At 37.8% G+C, this 21,444-nt stretch overlaps 1 long non-coding RNA gene across 1 annotated transcript in view; it reads left to right on the top strand.

Moving 5' to 3' along the window:
- Positions 1–348: 348 nt before the first annotated feature.
- Positions 349–21,444, top strand: part of LOC309656177 — a 151,908-nt gene continuing 130,812 nt past the window's right edge. The window contains exon 1 of the long non-coding RNA XR_014261207.1: positions 349–696. This is a non-coding gene — a long non-coding RNA (uncharacterized lncRNA). The remainder of the gene's footprint in view (positions 697–21,444) is intronic.

The raw sequence follows: 21,444 nt of genomic DNA, 5'->3' as shown, positions 1-21,444 counted from the left end.
CAACACAGTTTCAAATTCAGTAGGTCTAGGGTAGAGCTGAGGTATCTGCCTCTTAACAAGCTCTCTGGAGATTCTGGTGAATGTGCTTCATTGACCATTTCTGAGGAACTGGCCCTCTGGGAGCTGCCAAACAGATGTTTGATATCTGATATCAGTGTGCATTCACTTCTCTATGGCAACTAGAACTGGTATAATTTCTTCCAATGGAAGTGTTTGGGCACTTTTCATGCTTAATAAAACATTTATTCTGTTTACTAAAGTTTTAGTCTTAAAAAATTGAGGATTCAGTGATGAATACATTGTTTCATGTAGAATAAGAAAATCTGGATGATCTGAACCAAATTCCAAAAGAAAGATTATTTGAGAAACTGCTCAAAAAGAGAAAAAATTCATATTTTCGGGTATCTATAATCAGGATATTATTCTCAAAAATTACCTTCTTGATCAGAGATGGAGAAAATAAGCAGTATAATTTTTATTTTCATTAGTGGATTAATGTAATCGCCAGTTCTATGTTATACTAATACTGTTGTATGTGATCTAGTGAACGAAATATAGACCTGAAATAGCCTAATGGTCTTTGGAAGGAAAAATGTTGAAAATACATAAGCGTTTTATCATTACTGCATTGGTTGCTAAGAGCGAGTGGGGAAAAAAAGGACAAAACTCCTATTAACCTAAAGAGACAATAATAATGTGTTATACATAGGTCTTGGCCAAAGGATAGATGTGAATAATGAAAATAATAACTGTAATATTGAATTTATCTAGTGCCTTTTTATCAAGAGCTGAAAGGCTTTCATGAACAATAGCTCTAATAATCTTGCAACATCTCTGTAGTTAGGCAGGGAAAGAAAATTATACCATATATATATATTTTTTTTTTTTCCAGTGAAGAAATTAAGGGATAGAGCCTTTTTTTTTTAATTGGGGTATAGTTGTTTCACAATATTGTGTTAGTTTCTACTGTACAGCGAAGTGGAGTTCCCTGTGTTACACAGCAGGTTCTCATTAGTTCTCTATTTTATGCATATTAGTGTATATATGTCAATCCTAATCTTCCAATTCATCCCACCCCACCCCCTTTCCCCCTTGGTGTCCATATGTTTGTTCTCTACACCCGTGTCTCTATTTCTGCCTTGTAAACCAGTTCATCTGTATCATTTTTCTAGATATCACATATATGTGTTAATATACGATATTTGTTTTTCTCTTCCTGACTTACTTCTTTATCGATTCGTCTGTTGATGGGCATTTAGGTTGCTTCCATGACCTGGCTATTGTAAATAGTGCTGCAGTGAACATTGTGGCACATGTCTCTTTTTGAATTATGGTTTTCTCTGGGTATATGCCCAGTAGTGGGTTTGCTGGGTCATACGATAATTCTATTTTTAGTTTTCTAAGGAACCTCCATACTGTTCTCCATAGTGGGTGTATCAATTTACATTCCCACCAACAGTGCAAGAGGGTTCCCTTTTCTCTGCACCCTCTCCAACATTTATTGTTTGTAGATTTTCTGATGATGCCCATTCTAAACTGTGTGAGGTCATACCTCATTGTAGTTTTGATTTGCATTTCTCTAATAATTAGTGATGTTGAGCAGCTTTTCATGTGCCCCTTGGCCATCTGTATATCTTTTTTGGAGAAATGTCTATTTAAGTCTTCTGCCCATTTTTTGATTGGGTTGTTTGTTATTTTGATATTGACCTTCATGAGCTGTTTGTATATTTTGGAGATTAATCCTTTGTCCATTGATTCATTTGCAAATGATGTCTTTTCGTTTTGTTTATAGTTTCCTTTGCTGCGTAAAAGCTTTTAAGTTTCATTAGGTCCCATTTGTTTATTTTTGTTTTTATTTCCATTACTCCAGGAGGTGGGTCAAAAAGATCTTGCTGTGATTTATGTCAAAGAGTGTTCTTCCTATGTTTTCCTCTAAGAGTTTTATAGTGTCTGGTCTTACATTTAGGTCTTTAATCCTTTTTGAGTTTATTTTTGTGTATGGTGTTAGGGAGTGTTCTAATTTCATTCTTTTACATGTAGCTGTCCAGTTTTCCCAGCACCACTTATTGAAGAGACTGTCTTTTCTCCATTGTATATCCTTGCCTCCTTTGTCATAGACTAGTTGACCATAGGTGCGTGGGTTTATCTTTGGGCTATCTATCCTGTTCCATTGATCTATATTTCTGTTTTTGTGCCAGTACCATATTGTCTTGATTACTGTAGCTTAGTAGTATAGTCTGAGGTCAGGGAGTCTGATTCCTCCAGCTCTGTTGTTTGGGTTTCTTTTTTTTTCCTCTCATGATTGCTTCGGCTCTTCAGGGTCTTTTTTATCTCCATACAAATTTTAAGATTTTTTGCTCTACTTCTGTGAAAAATGCCATTGATAATTTAATAGGGATTGCATTGAAACTGTAGATTGCTTTCAGTAGTATAGTCATTTTCACAATATTGATTCTTCCAATCCAAGAACATGGTATATCTCTCCATCTCTTTGTGTCATCTTTGATTTCTTTCATCAATGTCTTATAATTTTCTGCATACAGGTCTTTTACCTCCTTAGGTAGGTTTATTCCTAGGTATTTTATTCTTTTTGTTGCAATCGTGAATGGGATTGTTTCCTTAATTTCTCTTTCTGATCTTTCATTGTTAGTAGTGTATAGGAATGCAAGAGATTTCTGTGCACTAATTTTGTATCCTGCAACCAAATTACCAGATTCATTGATTAGCTCCAGTAGTTTTCTGGTGGCATCTTTAGGATTTTCTAATAGAGTATCATGTCATCTGCAGTGATAGTTTTACTTCTTTTCCAATTTTTATTCCTTTTATTTCTTTTTCTTCTCTGATTGCCATGGCTAGGACTTCCAAAACTATGCTGAATAATAGTGGTGAGAGTGGACATCCTTGTCTTGTTCCTGATCTTAGAGGAAATGCTTTCAGTTTTTCACCATTGAGAATGATGTTTGCTGTGGGTTTGTCATATATGGCCTTTATTATGATGAGGAAGTTTCCCTCTATGCCCACTTTCTGGAGAGTTTTTATCATAATTGGATGTTGAATTTTGTCAAAAACTTTTTCTGCACCTTTTGAGATGATCATATGGTTTTTATTCCTCAGTTTGTTAATATGGTGTATCACATTGATTGATTTGTGTATATTGAAGAATCCTTGGATCCCTCGGATAAATCCCACTTGATCATGGTGTATGATCCTTTTAATGTGTTGTTGGATTCTGTTTGCTAGTATTTTGTTGAGGATTTTTGCATCTATATTCATTCAGTGATATTGGTCTGTAATTTTCTTTTTTTTTTTTTTTTGTTATATCTTTGTCTGGTTTTGATATCAGGGTGATGGTGGCCTCGTAGAATGAGTTTGGGAGTGTTCTTTCCTCTGCAATTTTTTGGAAGAATTTGAGAATGATGGGTGTTAGCTCTTCTCTAAATGTTTGATAGAATTCACCTGTGAAGCCATTTGGTCCTGACTTTTGTTTGTTGGAAGATTATTAATCACAATTTCAATTTCATTACTTGCGATTTGTCTGTTCATATTTTCTATTTCTTCCTGGTTCAATCTTGGAAGGTTATACCTTTCTAAGAATTTGTCCATTTCTTCCAGGTTGTCCATTTTATTGGCATAGTGTTGCTTGTAGTAGTCTCTCATGATGCTTTGTATTTCTGCAGTGTCTGTTGTAATTCTCCTTTTTTAATTCTAATTTTATTGATTGGAGTCCTCTCCCTCTTTTTCTTGATGGGTCTGGCTAAACGTTTATCAATTTTGTTTATATTCTCAAAGAACCAGCTTTTAGTTTTATTGATCTTTGCTATTGTTTTCTCTGTTTCTGTTTCATTTATTTCTGCTCTGATCTTTGTGATTATTTTCCTTCTACTAACTTTGGGCTTTTTTTGTTGTTCTTCTTATTCTTTCTCTAGTTCCTTTAGATATAAGGTTAGATTGTTTATTTGAGATTTTTCTTGTTTCTTGAGGTAGGATTGTATTGCTATAACATTCCCTGTTAGAACTGCTTTTGCTGCATCCCATAGGTTTTGGGTTGTCATGTTTTCTTTGTCACTTGTCTCTAGGTATTTTTAAATTTTCTCTTTGATTTCTTCAGTGATCTCTTCATTATTTAGTAGCGTATTGTTTAGCCTCCATATGTTTGTGTTTTTTACAGTTTTTTTCCTGTAATTGATTTCTAATCTCATAGCGTTGTGGTCAGAAAAGATGCTTGATACGATTTCAATTTTCTTAAATTTACCAAGGCTTGATTTGTGACCCAAGATGTGATCTATCCTGGAGAATGTTCCATGTGCACTTGAGAAGAAAGTGTAATTTGCTGTTTTCAGATGGAATGTCCTATAAATATCAATTAAATCTATCTGCTCTGTTGTGTCATTTAAAGCTTGTGTTTCTTTATTGATTTTCTGTCTGGATGATCTGTCCATTGGCATAAGTGAGGTGTTAAAGTCCCCTAGTATTTTTGTGCTACTGTCAGTTGCCCCTTTTATAGCTGTTAGTATTTGCCTTATGTATTGAGGTGCTCCTATGTTGGGTGTATATATATTTTTAATTGTTATATCTTCTTCTTTGATTGATCCCTTGATCATTATGTAGTGTCCTTCCTTGTCTCTTATAACACTCTTTATGTTAAAGTCTATTTTATGTTAAAGTCTATGAGTATTGCTACTCCAGCTTTCTTTTCATTTCCATTTGCATGGAATATCTTTTTCCATCTCTTCACTTTCAGTCTGTATGTGTCCCTAGGTCTGAAGTGGGTCTCTTATAGACAACATATATACAGGTCTTTTTTTGGTAGCCATTCAGCCAGTCTGTGTCTTTTGGTTGGAGCATTTAATCCATTCACATTCAAGGTAATTAACCATATGTATGTTCCTGTTACCATTTTCTTAATTGTTTTGGGTTTGTTTTTGTAGGTCCTTTTCTTCTCTTGTATTTCCACTAGAGAAGTTCCTTTAGCATTTGTTGTAGAGCTGGTTTGGTGGTGCTGAATCCTCTTAGCTTTTGCTTGTCTGTAAAACTTTTGATTTCTCCATCGAATCTGAATGAGATCCTTGCTGGGTAGAGTAATCTTGGTTGTAGGTTTTTCCCTTTCATCACTTTAAATATATCCTGCCACTCCCTTCTGGCCTGCAGAGTTTCTGCTGAAAAATCCGCTGATAACCTTATGGGGATTCCCTTGTATACTATTTGTTGCTTTTCCCTTGCTGCTTTTAATATTTTTTCTTTGTATTTAATTTTTGATAGCTTGATTAATGTGTGTCTTGGTATGTTTCTTCTTGGGTTTATCTTGTATGGGACACCCTGTGCTTCCCGGACTTGATTGAGTATTTCCTTTCCCACGTTAGGGAAGTTTTTGACTATAATCTCTTCAAATACTTTCTCAGACCCTTTCTCTTTCTCTTCATCTGCTGATACCCCTATAATTGGAATGTTTATGTGTTTAATGCTGTCCCAGTGGTCTCTGAGACTATGTCAGTTCTTTTCATTCTTTTTCTTTATTCTGCTCTTTGGCAGTTATTTCCAGCATCGTGTCTTCCAGCTCACTTGTCCATTCTTCTGCCTCAGTTATTCTGCTATTGATTTCTTCTAGAGTATTTTTAATTTCAGTTACTGTGTTTTTCATCTCTGTTTGTTTGCTCTTTAGTTCTTCTAAGTCCTTGTTAAACATTTCTTGTATTTTCTCCATTCTGTTTCCGAGATTTTGGATAATCTTTACTATCATTACTCTGAATTCTTTTTCAGGTAGACTGCCTATTTCCTCTTCATTTGTTTTGTCTGGTGGGGTTTTACTTTGCTCCTTCATCTGCTGCATATTTCTCTGTCTTCTCATTTCGTTTAACTTACTCTGTTTGTTGTCTCCTTTCTGTAGGCTTCAGGTTTGTAGTTCCTCTTACTTCTCGTGTCTGCCCCCAGTGGGTGAGGTTGGTCCAGTGGCTTTTGTAGGCGTCCTGGTGGGGGGGGACTGGTGCCTTTGTCTGGTGGTGTGTTTTGGGGTGTCTGGGAGCTCAGTATGACTTTCAGCAGCCTGTCTGCTAATGGGTGGGGTTGTGTTCCTGTCTTGCTAGTTGTTTGGTGTGAGGCATCCAGCACTGCAGCTTGCTGGCTGTTGGGTGGGTCCAGGTCTTAGTGTTGAAATGGAGACTTTTGGGAGAGCTCTCCCCGATTAATATTCCATGCAGTTAGGAGTTCTCTGGTGGTCCAACATCCTGGACTCGGCTCTCCCACCTCAGAGGCTCAGGCCCAACCCCTGGCCAGAGCACCAAGACCCCACAAGGAGGAAAAGGAAGAAAAAAGAAAAAAACAAACAAACAAACAGATAAACAAAACCCCAAGACAAATGGTAAAAGCAAAACTAAACAGACAAAAACACACAAAGAAACACACACACACTCACAAAAAAGAAAATAATAAAGAAAGAGAGAAAACAAAAAAGAAGAGAGCAACCAAAGCAATAAACAAACACAAAAATGAAAACAGACACTAAAAACTCCAAAGTCCACAGTTGCCCCCAGTATCCATAGCCTCATTGTGGGAACATTCCTTATCTATTCAGATAGTCCACAGATGCAGGGTTCACCAAGCCGATTGCAGGGATTTAATCCACTGCTCCTGAAGCTGCACCAAGAGAATTCCCTTCCTCTTCTTTGGTTGCACTGCTCCTGGAGCTCAGCTTTGGTTTTGGCCCCACCTCTGCATGTAGGCCACCCTCTGGCGTCTTTTCCCTGCCCAGACAAGAGGGGGCAAAAGCCAGGGATAGAGCCTTTAATGCGAGGATAGGTATAAAGACAGAACCAAAGACAAGAATAGAACTAAGGATGGCCCCGGGCTCATAACTTTGTCTACTATGTTCCAGTTCCCAAGGCCTGCTTGGTAGATTCATTCATTCCCACAGTACATCTTGGGTTGCAAAACATGTACCATGTCGAACACACAGATGGGGCTTCTTTTTTTTTTAATTTTTATTTTATATTGGAGTATAGTTGATTTACAATGTTGTGTTAGTTTCAGGTGTACAGCATAGTGATTCAGTTATATATATACATATACCTATTCTTTTTCTAATTCTTTTCCCATTTAGGTTATTATAGAATATTGAGCAGAGTTCCCTGTGCTATACAGTAGATCCTTGTAGGTTATCTATTTTAAATATAGTAGTGTGTATATGTCAATCCCAAATTCCCAATTTATAGATGGGATTCTTAGATTTAACTGGACATAAGAAAACAATAGCACTGGTCTGCATTTGAAGAATGTTGACAGGCAGATTGCTTCTCTTGAATTATCTAGTTAATTTTCTTTTTCTTTAAATAAACTCTGACTAAAGAGTAAGGAGAGTAAAGCAAAAGCAATCTCATTTCAGTTCTCAGAGTTTACAGATAAGTATCTTAATTGAACACAAAGCTCAAACTCCCCATTTCTGCCGTGAGGGATTTCTTCCCCTTCCTCCAACAATGAACGTGTGTCTGTCTCCTTAAGGATTTGTCTGGCCTGGTGGGTAAGCAGGCCACTGAAGGATGCAAGTCATCACAGCTGCCTTTGCAAAGGCACTCAGCGTGCTTCTTGAAGCTTCCTCAAGTCTCAGACACCTGCGGCTCTGGATTGGTTATACTTAGACATTCCAAGAAGATACACCAAGAAGAATTCTCCCTAGATCTCTGAAAAGAGAAACCCCTTTAGGTGTTTGATTTGTCAAGACATCATTTTACAGATATGCTGTATTTACAGGCATCTGTGGAAATGTTTGTCATCATTATGAAAATTCCATTCGGCAGGTGGGGAAGTGTGTGCAGTTTAAAGATGAACATCTCTCCTGTTTGAAAACCTTGACAGCACCTCTTTTTCCAATAGGAATCTCTAGCTCTCTTTTTTCTACCTCACCTCCATAATTTTTGCTACCTTGACTATTCTTTCCTTTTCTTGCATCAGATTTAATTTAGCCAGTTTTCCAACCAAGTTTAAGAAGTACCATGTTAGCTCTGGGCCATGCAATTTCCTTTCCTAGGTAGAAACAGGAACATTGGATCTCCATCTTCATTATAAAGCCTTTTGGGGCTCTTCCTTTTTTTCTATGCTTAAATCATCTTTGTTGCTCAATATTGAACCTCTCCCAGGTCCCCTTGACCCCCTTAAGATAGAGACAAGAAAGACATTATGCCTCCCTTGTCAGGGTCTGTTTTCCAACATTAAATATTAATATTGATTTTGGTTCAGAGTTTACCAGTCACAAGTCAATTAATATTCCCCAAAATGGAAGCCATTTTTAAGGTACAGCCCAGCACCTCCTTCTCTTCCATCTCACCTACTTTAATTTCAACTTGCTGCCTATTGGTCATTAACCCTTTAAGAAAGAATACTGAGTCAGTGCTTTCTTGCTCAATCATATTTGACTTTCAATGTAAAATGAACCATTTAGTGAACAAATGGGGAGGGAAACATTCAAAGCAAAAGCTATTAAAGAATTATAGACTTAAGAAGCCTCACAGTACCTGTGCATTTTGCTCTGTAGTCGAGGAGCCTGTAAAATTGTACACACATAAGGAGAAAAGTTTTCACCCAGCATGCATTGATTTAACAGTGTAACTCACAGTAATTTAAAGTGTGGACCTTGATTGTTAGGGCACATTTTGTTGTTATCCTCTCTTTCTAAATAGGACAGGGTTTAAAAATATGCTACTGTGCATACACAATAGCTGCTTTTCACTTACGCTTTTATCTCTGCAGAAATTATTCTCTCAGGCAAGAGATTAAAATAAATGCATAACAACTTTTTAGAATTGCTAATCCAGGCAAACTCCTCAGAGAAAATTCAGCCTTTAAAAAGTCATCTCAAACCTTGATGTAAACAATAAACACTAATAAAATTTATTTCTTCCTACAATGGACAATGGTGAAAATTAGGCATATGAATTTTTCCTTAAGGAACCAGGTTGGTACTGGGAAAAGCCAATGTATGCATTTCTGTTTTATATGGTACCAAGAAGGTTGAATTTATGTGTGTGCATTTTGTTTCTATACAAAAACAGGGATCAGATACGGTTGATGTTTTGAGTCAAGTGGATAATGGGAAGGAAGGTAAGATGGGTGTAGGCTGGTGCTGTTGGAGAGGAGTTCTCTGAGTCCTGAGGCTGGCATTGGGTCCTGGTTCTGCCTATGGCTTTGGACAGGTCACTTTTTTATAGGGTTGGTTGGGAAGCAGGGAAAGGGGATACTTTGTGCCAAGAACCATGCTAGAAACTTCAGCTCTGTCATCTCCTTTTGACCTTGACTTCCCATTTTTTGACAGGAAGAAACAGGGGCTCAGGGAACATGTGACTTGTTCAGAGTTACTCAGCAGGAAGCCATTTGCTTTGCTAGGACTGAAATAGTTAATGCTTGATTTTTTGTGTTTTTTCCCTTAGCTCTGTTGCTCTTTCCACCTTCTGTTGGCGCCTTGAGCTTTGCTTGAGGGCATCTTCACCCAGGCTTTGTCACTAGTGAGTTGAAGCTCTAGATGTAAAGCCTAGACTGGGATTCCTTCTGTCTGCAATTTCCTTTTTGTCTCTTCTTTGGGCCCTGCCCAGACTTGCCTAATAACCCAGGTTATCCCCAGTGTTTCCTTTCCTAATACCACCTTGTCTTGTTTCCTAAAAATATTCCTTTCTGAGAGTCATGGCTTCACAAAAGTCATGGCTTCACACATGGCTTCACACAGTCCATGCCCTGATGTCCACGTGATGCGCTCCATCCCCTATTTAAAACCACAAAATCTCAAGGGTAGAGGAAACCATCAGGGTAGTTTTAGGTCCATTTCAAAGAGTATCATAGGATGATAGGGTATTTCTAGAACTGGATGTGACCATGGAGAAGACGTAATTACTACTCATTTTATAAATGAAGAAACTGAGGTCCTGACTTGCCCAAGGTCATAAAATAACCAACCAGAAAAGCTGAGACTTGAACCTCAGTCCTCTGTTCCCGATCTGGGCCTCTTTCTACCACACCAAGCAGTAGTTAAAGTGTTAAAGACAACTTCTATTGTCTCTTAAAAATCCCAGTACCATCTCCTTTTACAAATTTAAAAAATGGAACTCCACATTAACATTTTATTCTGAACTCTGTTCCCCTTTTTGCACTGCTACTGGCATTGGCTCTTGAATGTCAAAATCTTTTTTTCTTTTGTGGTGAGAAGAATGTGCTGAACCCGAAGTCCACAGAGACATATAGTTTGCTGCATGTTATTCTACTCTTTTAAGATGACTTCCCCTGGGCCCATTTCCCTAATCATATAATCCAAGCTAAATTATTCCCCCCTGAGATACTGTACCATGTGCACCTGTACAGTGCCACCCACCCCAATATCTTCTAGCCCAGTAGTTCTCAAACTTTGGTGTGCATAAGAATTACCTGGACGGCTTGTTAAAACACAGAGAGCTGGGCCACAACTAGCTTCTGATTCAGTGGATCTGCTGTGGGGCAGAGAATTTGCCTTTTTAACAAGTTCCCAGGTGCCACAGCTGCTGGTCCAGGGCCACACTTCGAGAACCACTGTTCTACCTGAACAGACTCCCCACAAGCTCTCAGCTCAGAAGCAGTGGTAGACCCTCCTTTGGGAAGGAGTGGCCTCTGATTGATCCAGAGGCAGATATATAAGAGAGGGGATTAGCCAATGATTAGTAAGAGGAGAATAGGGTCTGTACACCAAAAGAAAGGTGAGTGAGAGAGTGATCAAGCACACCTGAGGGGCTTTCATGAAACAAAATGAACCCACCCTACCTAGAAATGATAATTATCATTTTTCAGGATAATGGTGTTAGTTCTCTGCACTGCATATATTTGTTGCTATTGGAACCCACCCAGGGCTGGAGACGTGGGTTCTTTAAGGAATCTTTTTCACATCTCCTTTTTCACTCTTACTGTGAAAGGGGTAGAAGTGGTAACATGGGTTCCAAGAGCCCAGCTACAGAATTTATATATAGGAAGGGCTTCAGGGCGACAGTCTGGATAGAACTGGGACAACGAGGGATTTGCTGTGAAGTATTTGATTAGAAAGAGACTTTTTATTTCGATTGTTTGCCTAATAGGTGTGACTTACAAGTGCTGATGGAAATTACAGGTGGATTGATAAAGAAGAAGCCCCAGTTGACACCTGGGCACTGCCATTTGTTTCTAACAGGGAAACAGCTTCAAGTATCTACCCTTGCCTTTTACCTCAGCAGTTACCGTTCCTGCAGAGCGTCTGCTGCCATCCCACACTGGGGTCCTCCTACTTCAGAGGCCCTGCACAGGCTCTCTGTGATGTACCTCTCCTGAAGGCAAACAATATGAATAGCCCGTTACTGTGGAGGACTTCGTTTGTAATGGATCTTTAGAGATGGATATAATCTTATAAATCCCTTGGTCAGTCTAGGGATATTCTCAGTTTTTCTTACTAACACAGGGATGACCAGATTGTCATGAGGAGATTTCCACCACTGATGGTGATCTTGAAGATTTTAAAAAGAGACTCAATAGTCAATATTGGTAAAGGTACGGAGAGACAGGGGCCACTGTCACCTTCTGAGATGGTCCCCATTCTGTCTATGGAATGTGTATCTCTTTAAATAAACTCGCTTTCACTTAAAAAAAAAAAGGTATGGTGAGACAGGCACTTTCACATCTTGTATAGTGATAGGACTTTTCTGGAAATCAATTTGACAATATATATTATCAAGAGTCTAAAAAGTTTCTGTTCTTTGGCTTAGTCATTTCATTTCCAGGAATCTACCCTAAGGAGGCAAACTGTGATTCAGACAAAGGTTGATGTCAAAGATGTTCCTCACCACCTTATTGACACAAGTTGTGGTTGATGTGGTGGATTAAGGCTCAGCGTCCTCCCAAGCTTATTTTTGTTGGCCCCTCTGCTCTGCAGGGCCTGGAAAGCTCAAATCAACACAGCCTAGCATTCCTTACATATAGGATCCACATGCAAATCAGGTAGACACATTCACATGATATATAGAGAGTGAAAGTGAAGCAGAGTTCATTTTCCTGTTGACCCAGGGTTTTGTTGTTGTTGCTTGTTGTTTTGGTTTTTTGTTTTTGTTTTTGACAAACATGGTGATGGAAACACTGGGTTTTCCTGAAGAAGAACCCAGTGTCCATCACTCATTTGGGGAGTATCAAGAGAGGCTGTGGCAGTGGTGACAATAGTCCTGCTTCCTGGATCACAGCCAGGGCAGTGTGAAGTCAGCAGTCCCAGCAGGGGGTCTCCTGCTTTCGCACGTGCGTTGGTGGTGTTCTAGGAATCATTCCTGGGATCCAGGCTAGAGTCCACTCTTTCAAATCTATACAGTTTTACAGGCTCCTAATTCCTTGTATCAAATGCCTTTTTGCCTGACAGAGGCTTCTGTCTCCTGAGTCTTGATTAGGATTAGGACTGACTAAAATCTCCAGTAATAATGAAAGGTTAAATATCTTGCAGTGCATGCCTTGGATAAATCATCTTGCAGATATTAAAAATAATGTTTTGAAAGGAAATGTAATGATATGGATGTTTATCCCGTGGGAGAAAAAGAGGAATGAGATTTAAAAAGGAAAAAAACACCTGCTGATGAAACATGATCTCAAAGACTGGCAGGAAATTGACTCCAAAATGCTAACAGTAGTTACCTCTGGGTAATAGGAATATGGGTGATTTTTATTTTATTTGTTATACTTTCTTCTATTCTCCAAGTTTAACAATAAGCCTTATTACTTATGTAGCCAGAAGGAAATAAAAATAGTAAATGTCAGGGACTTTAAGATAAACTAGTTGCTAACTCATAATGATGTACATTTTTAAAGCGTCAGATGTACTTGTTGGCCAAGCTTATTCAGAAGCCGTTAGTTGGAACATTTTGTACACTAGTTTTATGGCAACCATCATTTCTTTCCTATACTGATTTACTCCTTATGTTTCATAAAATGTGCTTATTAAGACCATGTTACAATAAATTTCATTTTTATTTGAAAATGGTATTTGGTTGATGTCCAAAAGGACTTCACATCAATATATTTAAAGGCATTCTCCTTTGCTTTCTATCCTGTATAAAGAATAAAAATAGAGGTACTAGGTAACAGGTAATAGAAGGTACTAGTGTTCAACTTAATAAAGATAGAATCAGTTGACACTTCCATTTATGTCAAAGCCATAACTTTGATATACAGACTGACTTCATTTGTAAGGGAAGTAATTATGCTTTTATTCCTAGTCTCAGCTTTAGAATTAATGTTGTGAGCATGATATGTTGAACTAGATATTAAAGTTCTGATTAGTCTGTCATCAGAGAATCATAGATTTTAATCTCAAAATTTTGTCATGCACATTGCTCTATTTAAACTGTTTCCAGCAGATGAAAACTCACCCTGTTGAACACCAACAATGAAGGTTGTTCTACCTTCTTGGGTAATTTATTTCTATTCCAGTTATGAAAATTACTTCTTTAATTTCTTATTCCACTGTTTTAGCTTATTTCATTTTGATCTAGCTTTAATATTGATGGAGAATAAGGATCTAAATGTACTTTTTTAATATTTAAAATTTATGTTTCCATTACTCTTTGATCTTCCATACCCCAGGCTAGGAAACCTCAGTTTCTGTCACTCTTTTTGTTACTGACCCTCTTGGATTCAGTGGCCTCCAACTGGGTCCTTCCCTTGCCTGGTGCTGTGAAGGTCAATTGAATAAGACCAGGTTCAGCAAAGCAGAGGAGAAACTTTATTCGTTGATCAAGGAATGGAGAAGGGAGAGCTCATGCTCTAAAGACACCTTTTCCCCAAAGGGAGGAAAGTGGGGGACTCTTAAGGGGTAAGAGGCAGGTGCATCGTCAGAAACTGGGGAAAGGTATGGAGATTTCCAAGAACAGCTGGGGCATGCGCGGTCCCTCAGGCTCCTTTGCACATGGTACTAATTGTGCCTAGCAAGGTGCAAGTCCCCACTTTGGGTGGAGATCTTAGCATGGTAATGAAGCAAAGGCAACTTTTGGACACTTCTGGGTTTCCTCTGCCAGGCGCTGCTCTTGCAGTTAGGCTGGAACTAGTTCAGGGCAGTTGACTGTCGCATTTCCTTTGAGGTATAACTGAAAAACATCTTCAGCAAACATCAAGTGTTTTGGAAGAAGAATAGAAATAGGTTAAAGCAGAGATCTTACAGCTCCCTGGGGTACTTATGGGTGACGTTTTCACATTTTTTCCCCATTGTTTTCACAGTCTGTGGGGCATGCCCCTATTGTATCCAGTCCCCAACAGAAAAATACATGAAGGTATGAAGGACCAGGTTCCTTCTATCAGTCAGTGCTCTGCCAGGACATGACAAAATACCCTTGAACTCTTTGTGGATCAGGAGAGGAGGAATAGGTGCTGGAGCCCTTTCTTTGTTTCCTCCTTGGACGTGAAATGGGGGAGGGATATGATAAGGGAGAAAGTAAGATTTCCAAGTAGACCAGAAAAAGAGCTATCTTTGACAGGCTAGAGGAGAGGAAAAGAAACCAAGTCAGCTTTGTAGGTCCATAGCTAAACCATGGTTATTGTGGGTTCAGAAATGTGTGCCTTGTGAATATGCCCAGTACCACAGTTCTTTGTTCTCCATAGTGGAGGCTTGACTCCTAGGATTTAAAATGATGGCATATTTTGAGGCAGTTTTGCTGAGAGTGGGGACCTCTCTGCTGCCATCTTTCTTCCTGGAACGATTCCTCACAGATTCTTTGATGTTGGTCTCCTGTAGGCCTTTACCAAGTCTGGGAACACTTTGTTAATAGGTGCCAATAAAACTGACTACAAAGGAGGGAGAAGGCATGTTGCTTGGGATAATCAAGGGAGGTTTCATGGAAAAGAAGGGTTTGAGTTGGGCTCCAAGCAAATGGGTATGATGTGACCGTTGAATACTGGGGAAGATGGTGACTTGCATGAGCAAGTCAGTTATATCCTCCGCACTGGCAATGATCAGCTAATGATCAGCTAATAACGATAGAGACAGACTCTAGGTCATGTCTTCCTAGACAGGTGAAGGAAGACCCCTTCTATGTGACGATCCCACCAGTTTGTTGGTGAAGGATCTTAATCATATCTTTAATAGGTTAATTAAATTGTCAACTTCTTTTATTTTTCAAATATAAATTTTAGAAAATCTCATTTTGTTAATACAAAGAGAATAACACTTAAAATGTGGAAATTCAATTCTATAATTTTATTGGCTTATCTCTAAAATCCTACTGTTCTCCTATATTCTTTTCGCAAAACAAGATAGTCTGCTATGAATCGTGATCTGACTAAATGCCTTAGTGTTGTTAATAAAGAAATGAGCAAACTGAGATGGTGAAATGAAGGTGAAATCTATCCCTTAAAGAATAATGAGACAAGGGGAACAAGTACAGCTGAAGCTTCCATGTGTCAAGCAATGATTCTGCGACACACCACATGGTGATGAGAGTAAGCACTGGCTGCCAGTTTTTACAGAAGAAAGCATGAAATGGATGTCAGATAAAGACTAATCTATGAATTTGGGAGGGGTAAAACACCATGAGCTTAATTCAGAGCTCATGGTCTGGATTATAAATAGCCCCTGACGGAATTATTTGGTAACTAAATACGGAGACTGGCTTTTCTTACATAATCTTTAACCCTCTTATTTCCAACAAGAGTTACTGCAGCATACCCTTCTGGAATTTTGCTATTAATTCCAGAGCAAATTTGTCAGAAGAGTTCAGAAATTGAGACAGGAGGGAAATGTCACCTCTCCAATGTGTTTTCTGAAATTCATGAACCTTAAGTTATCTGGACTGTGGTTTCTGTTTTTTATGGGAAGGCACATCAGTGTTTTGGGCAACACTGGTGATTTGCGGTGACAGCTAAAAATACAGCTGAAAAAAGTGGATAGGAAAAGTACTTAATGTTTGTGGTAAATGGAATCTAAATCATCCTTTCAATGAAACCACCACAGCTTTGTGTTTTTGAAGGAACAAAGACAATGCACTCTAAGCTTAGACAAATGAGTTTACCTAGGGAAAATCACAAGCAAGCAGTCAAAGCCTGATATTGTTTGTTTCTTGTAGACTGAGCAAACTATTCTCTAAAAACAAGTTAAACTTGCCCTTAACAAGAACTTAGAGTACTTGGGGTCTATATCAGGTCAATATCAGGTGTCCCTCCAAACATCCCTTGGTGCCACTGTCAGAGTCAGAATTTGGGGCTGGATAGACTATTGTTTCTGACTAACAAGAATGGTCTCATGAGTCCTTGTTTGAATGAGGGAAATCCAGCAGGAGAATCCGGTCAAAATGTGGAAAGGACAGACATGATACACATCCCTGTTGGAGTTCTGTCCTCATTCCTGCCCGAGGATGCTAGCAGCAGAATCCCACTATATCCTCTCTGAAGTTGCAGGTGTGTACCCTCCATGTAGCACCAGGTATCTCTGTTCTCTTTCTTTCACAGTTAAGGAGAAAGGATGAGAACCCACCAGAGAGTACATGTTATTACAACAGATCTGGATTTCAGTTCTGCAAATGCTTTCTTTTATAATATTCTATCTACTGTTCTACTCACTGCCTCCCTACGCCCCCAAACTTCTCATATAGAACTGAAGTTGCATTTACAAACGTGGTGACAGAAGGGCTGGACCAAAAAATTTAGGAATCCACCATCTGTAAGGCTAGTACCTCACATATAGGTGATGCTCAAGAAACACTTATTCAATGAATGAACGAATGGACCCTATTTGCAGGATACATGAAATGTGCCCCCAAGGAGCCAGAGACCAGGCTTCTGGGTTTCTGTAGTTCATGTAACTCTGTTACTTTCTGGTGGGGACTGACAGCGTCACATTCCTTAGAGTAGCTTTGCTACTTTGCGGGCAGCACACAACTACTTTGAGGAGGAATTTCATTTTGGACAGTAAACACCAACTATTAATATAGCTCGGTGCAGAGCTCCACAGAAACAGATTTATCTGATTTTTTTTTTTAACCAGTCTACCATCTAAATATTGGCCAGCCAGGGCACCATTTTTTAGGTTGGGGTACACTACATATATTCTTTGGCAAGGATGGTTTATTTACATTTTGTCTTCTTATCATTATGCATTATGGTTTGTGAGGCAGTGAATTAAAATTATAAATGGGCAAAATAAGTGAAACATGTATAAGAGAATAACATTCTGGTTCTCCAGCTCCTGAGTGGAATGTTAAATGCAGTGTCCAGGGCCCTATATCTCCTTGCCCCTGAACCAAGATTCTTATTCAGCCGGGGGTTAAGGCCCAGGAATCTGCATTTTAACGAATGCAAGTGCTCGATGCAAAAGGTCCATTGATCTTACTTTAAGAAGCATTGGGTGAAGCTGGGTCTTGTAAAACATGTGAAAAAGAAAATTTTAATTGTTAGTAAACTTTGCATAGTAATAGCTGACAGTTATTGAGCAGCTTCTGCCCCAGACTCATGATTTAGGTCACCTTATTACCCCACTTTCCAGATGAGGAAACTGAGACATGGAGAGATGAGTTGATAGCAGAGCCAGGACTCAGCACAAAGTGGTCTGATCCACTGTCCACTCTCCTGATCGTATGTTATCCTGCCTCTCCCATTTCTACTCAGCTTTCAGTAGATACTCACGAAGTGATAACTTGATGCTTCCAGGAATTCTACCTAGCACTGTCATCTCTGTTATTATTCAGATTTAAATACAGATGGAAAGTCCTCAAAGAATGTGAAATGGAGTTGTGGTGTTAGAGCCCTGTGGGGCACCAACAGGCAGGTCCGCAACATAGCACACACTTCTAGATTATAAGCTGACCCCCAGCAGGTGAAACATGGGTATGATCCAGTCTACTGCTTTTCCATTTTTTGATTTATACATTGATTAAAGTTTTAGCCAATTCAGGAGGAAAAAAATCACTTGGCTGGGGTGTTATCGTTCAAATTGTTTGGAATTAGTTGGCTTTGAACATTAGTGCTGCTGAAACAAATATAGATGAAACTTTGGTTGATTGACAGAATTCTGACTACATTAATCAGACATTTGAGCATTATGAAAACAGTCATTTTCCTTTAACAGTTACTTATTGCCCTTCGAATGGATAAACTAATATGAAAGTAACAACTGAGACTTCACAAGAGGCTGTGATAGGTAACATAAATACATATGCTAATATGGTATAGACAAAAAGAATGACCGATTCACACATTAAAAAGGATTTTACCAATTTATTTATAATTCACTTTTTAATCTTTAAGTTTGTTAAAAATTAAAGCATGTGGATTACTTAAAAAAACTCTCAGACTTCTCCTTTATTTCCTGATGTGTTTTTTTTTCCCCCTCTTTCTTTCTCCCTTCTCTCTTTTCTTTCTGTGTAACTGCTGGCACTTTAATGTAGAAAATAGACTCATTCATCTTATCTTCTAACGAGCTTTGATTGTACAGTGTAAGAAAACCTATAGTCTGGAGAAGGGTGTTAATGTTGGATTCTAAGAGCCCCAGCATTTGTACTTTTGACTCTATCATCTTTTATCATGTAACAAAAGACATAAAAACCAACAGAATGCACTATCTACAGAAAATACCTATAATTGTTTTTTTAACCCAAGAGTTGACCCCTTACATGTAATTTCAGGCTTAAAATAAGATCAAAGGCCACAGTTTGGGTTGTGTCTGCACAGTGACCTCCCCCACCGTCTGAGCTCCCTAAGGAAAGCACCAGTTTTTTTCATTACCATCTCCTCATGCCCAGCAAGCTGCTGGCACAGAGTATCTGAGGATGAATTGTTTGTACTATGAGGAACTTGGGAGGTTTGGGCAGTAATGTCTTACATTGTTGAAATGGGACTTTTGCACCTGTGTTGTGTTATCTTTTTAGAGTCAGTGTGGTTTGCTGAAAGGATACTGGATGGTGAGTCAGGAGATAGGAGTTCTTTCATTGCTTCTGGGATCTTAAGTTCTCCTCAGCACTTTAGGCTACAATTTCCTAATAGATAAAGTAAAATGCTTGGGCTAAATGGTTTTCTTCAGTCTCTTCAGGCTTTAAAATTTATGTTTTAAAATGTATCTGCCATTATTTCTTTTTTTACTTTTTTATTTTGAAATAATTTAAAACTTACAGAAAAGTTGCAAGAATAGTACCAGATGACTCCTGTTTACCCTTCACTCAGATTCTCCAATTGTTAATATTTTGCCTCATTTGCTTCACCATTCATACATCTATATATATACATATAGATGTGTATATATATATATAATTGTTTTGAAACATTTGTGTTAGTTGAGAATTTCCTTCAGAAATAGTTTCCAAGTACAATGATGTTTTCTTACATAACCACAATAGAGTTATCAAATTCAAGAGAGTTAGCTTTTATTCAATACTATGATCTAATAAATAGCCCATATTTAAATTTTGCCGATTGTCCAATAATATTTTCTATGTCAATTTTTCCCCTCCTCCAGGACCTAATCCAGGATCACACATTGCACTTAGTTGTCATGTCCTTTAGTCTCTTTGAATCTAGAACAGTCCTTTCTTCGCCTTGTATGGCTTTGACATTTTCAAAAATTACAGGACAATTTTTTTGTACAAAGTCTTTTAATCTATTTTTTCTGATGTTTCTTCATGATTAGATTCAGGCTATGTCTCTTTGGGAGGAATACTACATTCAGTAATATTGTGTTCTTCTCAGTGCATCACATCAGGAGTTACATGATGCCATGAAGTTCAAAAAATTTTTAAGATGTAAATTTAATGGAGTGGAGTAGTTTTTCCATTCTCATTGGTTTTGGGATCTATCTACAAGACTATAAACAAATAGAAATATTTACTAAATTACCCAGATATTGGAATTCTCTAGATTAAATAAGTTGGTTGCCTATATATTTTAGTTTTCATCAAAATAATTTTATTTACATGTTAGAGAGCCTTAAAATAACTATTTCTATTCTCAAGTAAAGAAAGCTCAGTAAGTTTGAAAAGTATCTGGAAAGTGTTTTGAAGAAGATTCAGATGCCTTCATGCAGGAGCCCACATGATGTATTTATTTTCCTGAAGGAAAGGAATCCTCAAGATCACCTCGCTAACATTATGCCAGGCAGGATTGTGAAGGCTAACCAGAAAATGAAGTCATACAATGGTAGAACAAGAAGAAGAACAAGAACTGAGCTCTCCTGACCTTTACTGTAATATTTTTTCACTACATTGTTGTTCCCATTAATCACTATTTGGAAGCACATCTGGCTTTAAAAGAAGGAAAGAAAGAAAGAAAGTGGTTAGTCAATGACTATATAACATATTACATAGTGCACTCAGAATAGCACCACGGACCAGTTCCAATGATGATGTCCCAGATGAAAATTAAAATAACTACCTTGGATTCATTGGGTCACTTTGGGGCACTGTAGTGTTACTGCCAAGCAGTAGATGGCACTGTTAATATACATTGATTTCATTATAAAATCTGGAAAAGGGAAGTAGTATTCCAGAGACTTACTATGTGGTTGTTCCAACTAAAGTTAGTGACACTTCACTTACTTGGTAAAGTTCCAGCAATTCTATAATCTCTCTAATGTTTATTTTATTCTCCTCTCCTCTAACATGATCTAACTGTGGAGGTTTTGATGTTTTTTGTTTGTTTTTTGTTTCATTTTGTTTTGGCACCACAAATAATGTAATTTTTAAACTTTGCTCCAAGAGTTTAGTAATCCATTTGGCATTGGGGAGGCTTTTACTATTTACCTCACACTTGATACTGGCGACTTGGGAATATATATGATCTCTCTAGTAACCTTTATATATTTCTTAGCTAAAGAAATATACTTTAGAGCATTTCATACCTTTGACCTGTTTATATGATGCTTACATAGAAAAAAATTTTAATGTATTCAGTTTTCCTGATGTTTTATTTAGTTTAAATATTTGATTTTTAGTTTAACTAGATAGTTGGTAGTTTTCATTTAGGTAAAAAATATCATGAAGATATAAGTGTTTTATATTTCATGACACCATTTTTTGTTTTTGTAGAGTGAGTGGATAAGATAATTTATAAATCACACACCTAAGAAACCTCAAAAAAATCTGGAAATAGCATCATCTCTATAATCCTTGATGAATTCGGGCCTTGATTATTTGCATTGAATGCAAACTTTACTGGCTCATCATAATACCTTTTAAACACCTCACTTAAATTATGCAGATAAAAATTATATTCTCTCCCTTTATAAAAAAAGCCTTAAAGAAATAATTAAAACTATGTTTAACCAAATGCTTCAGATGAGAAAAATCATAAATAGGAAATGGAATTCATCTTTGCTTCTTTTAAAAAATAAAATAATTTAGCTTTCCATCTCGGGGCAGGAGAAGTTTATACCTTGTAGAACCATGACATCACATGAAATATTGACATCTGTTATCAACCTAATTAACTATTTGCTGTTCAAATTGTGGTGAAAGTACATTGAGA

This window comes from Balaenoptera physalus (genome assembly GCF_965194825.1).
Source record: "Balaenoptera physalus genome assembly, chromosome: 2".
In the NCBI taxonomy this organism is placed as follows: domain Eukaryota; kingdom Metazoa; phylum Chordata; class Mammalia; order Artiodactyla; family Balaenopteridae; genus Balaenoptera; species Balaenoptera physalus.
The sequence above is the reverse complement of the archived record's forward strand: the minus strand, read 5'-3'. Positions and strand labels throughout refer to the sequence as shown.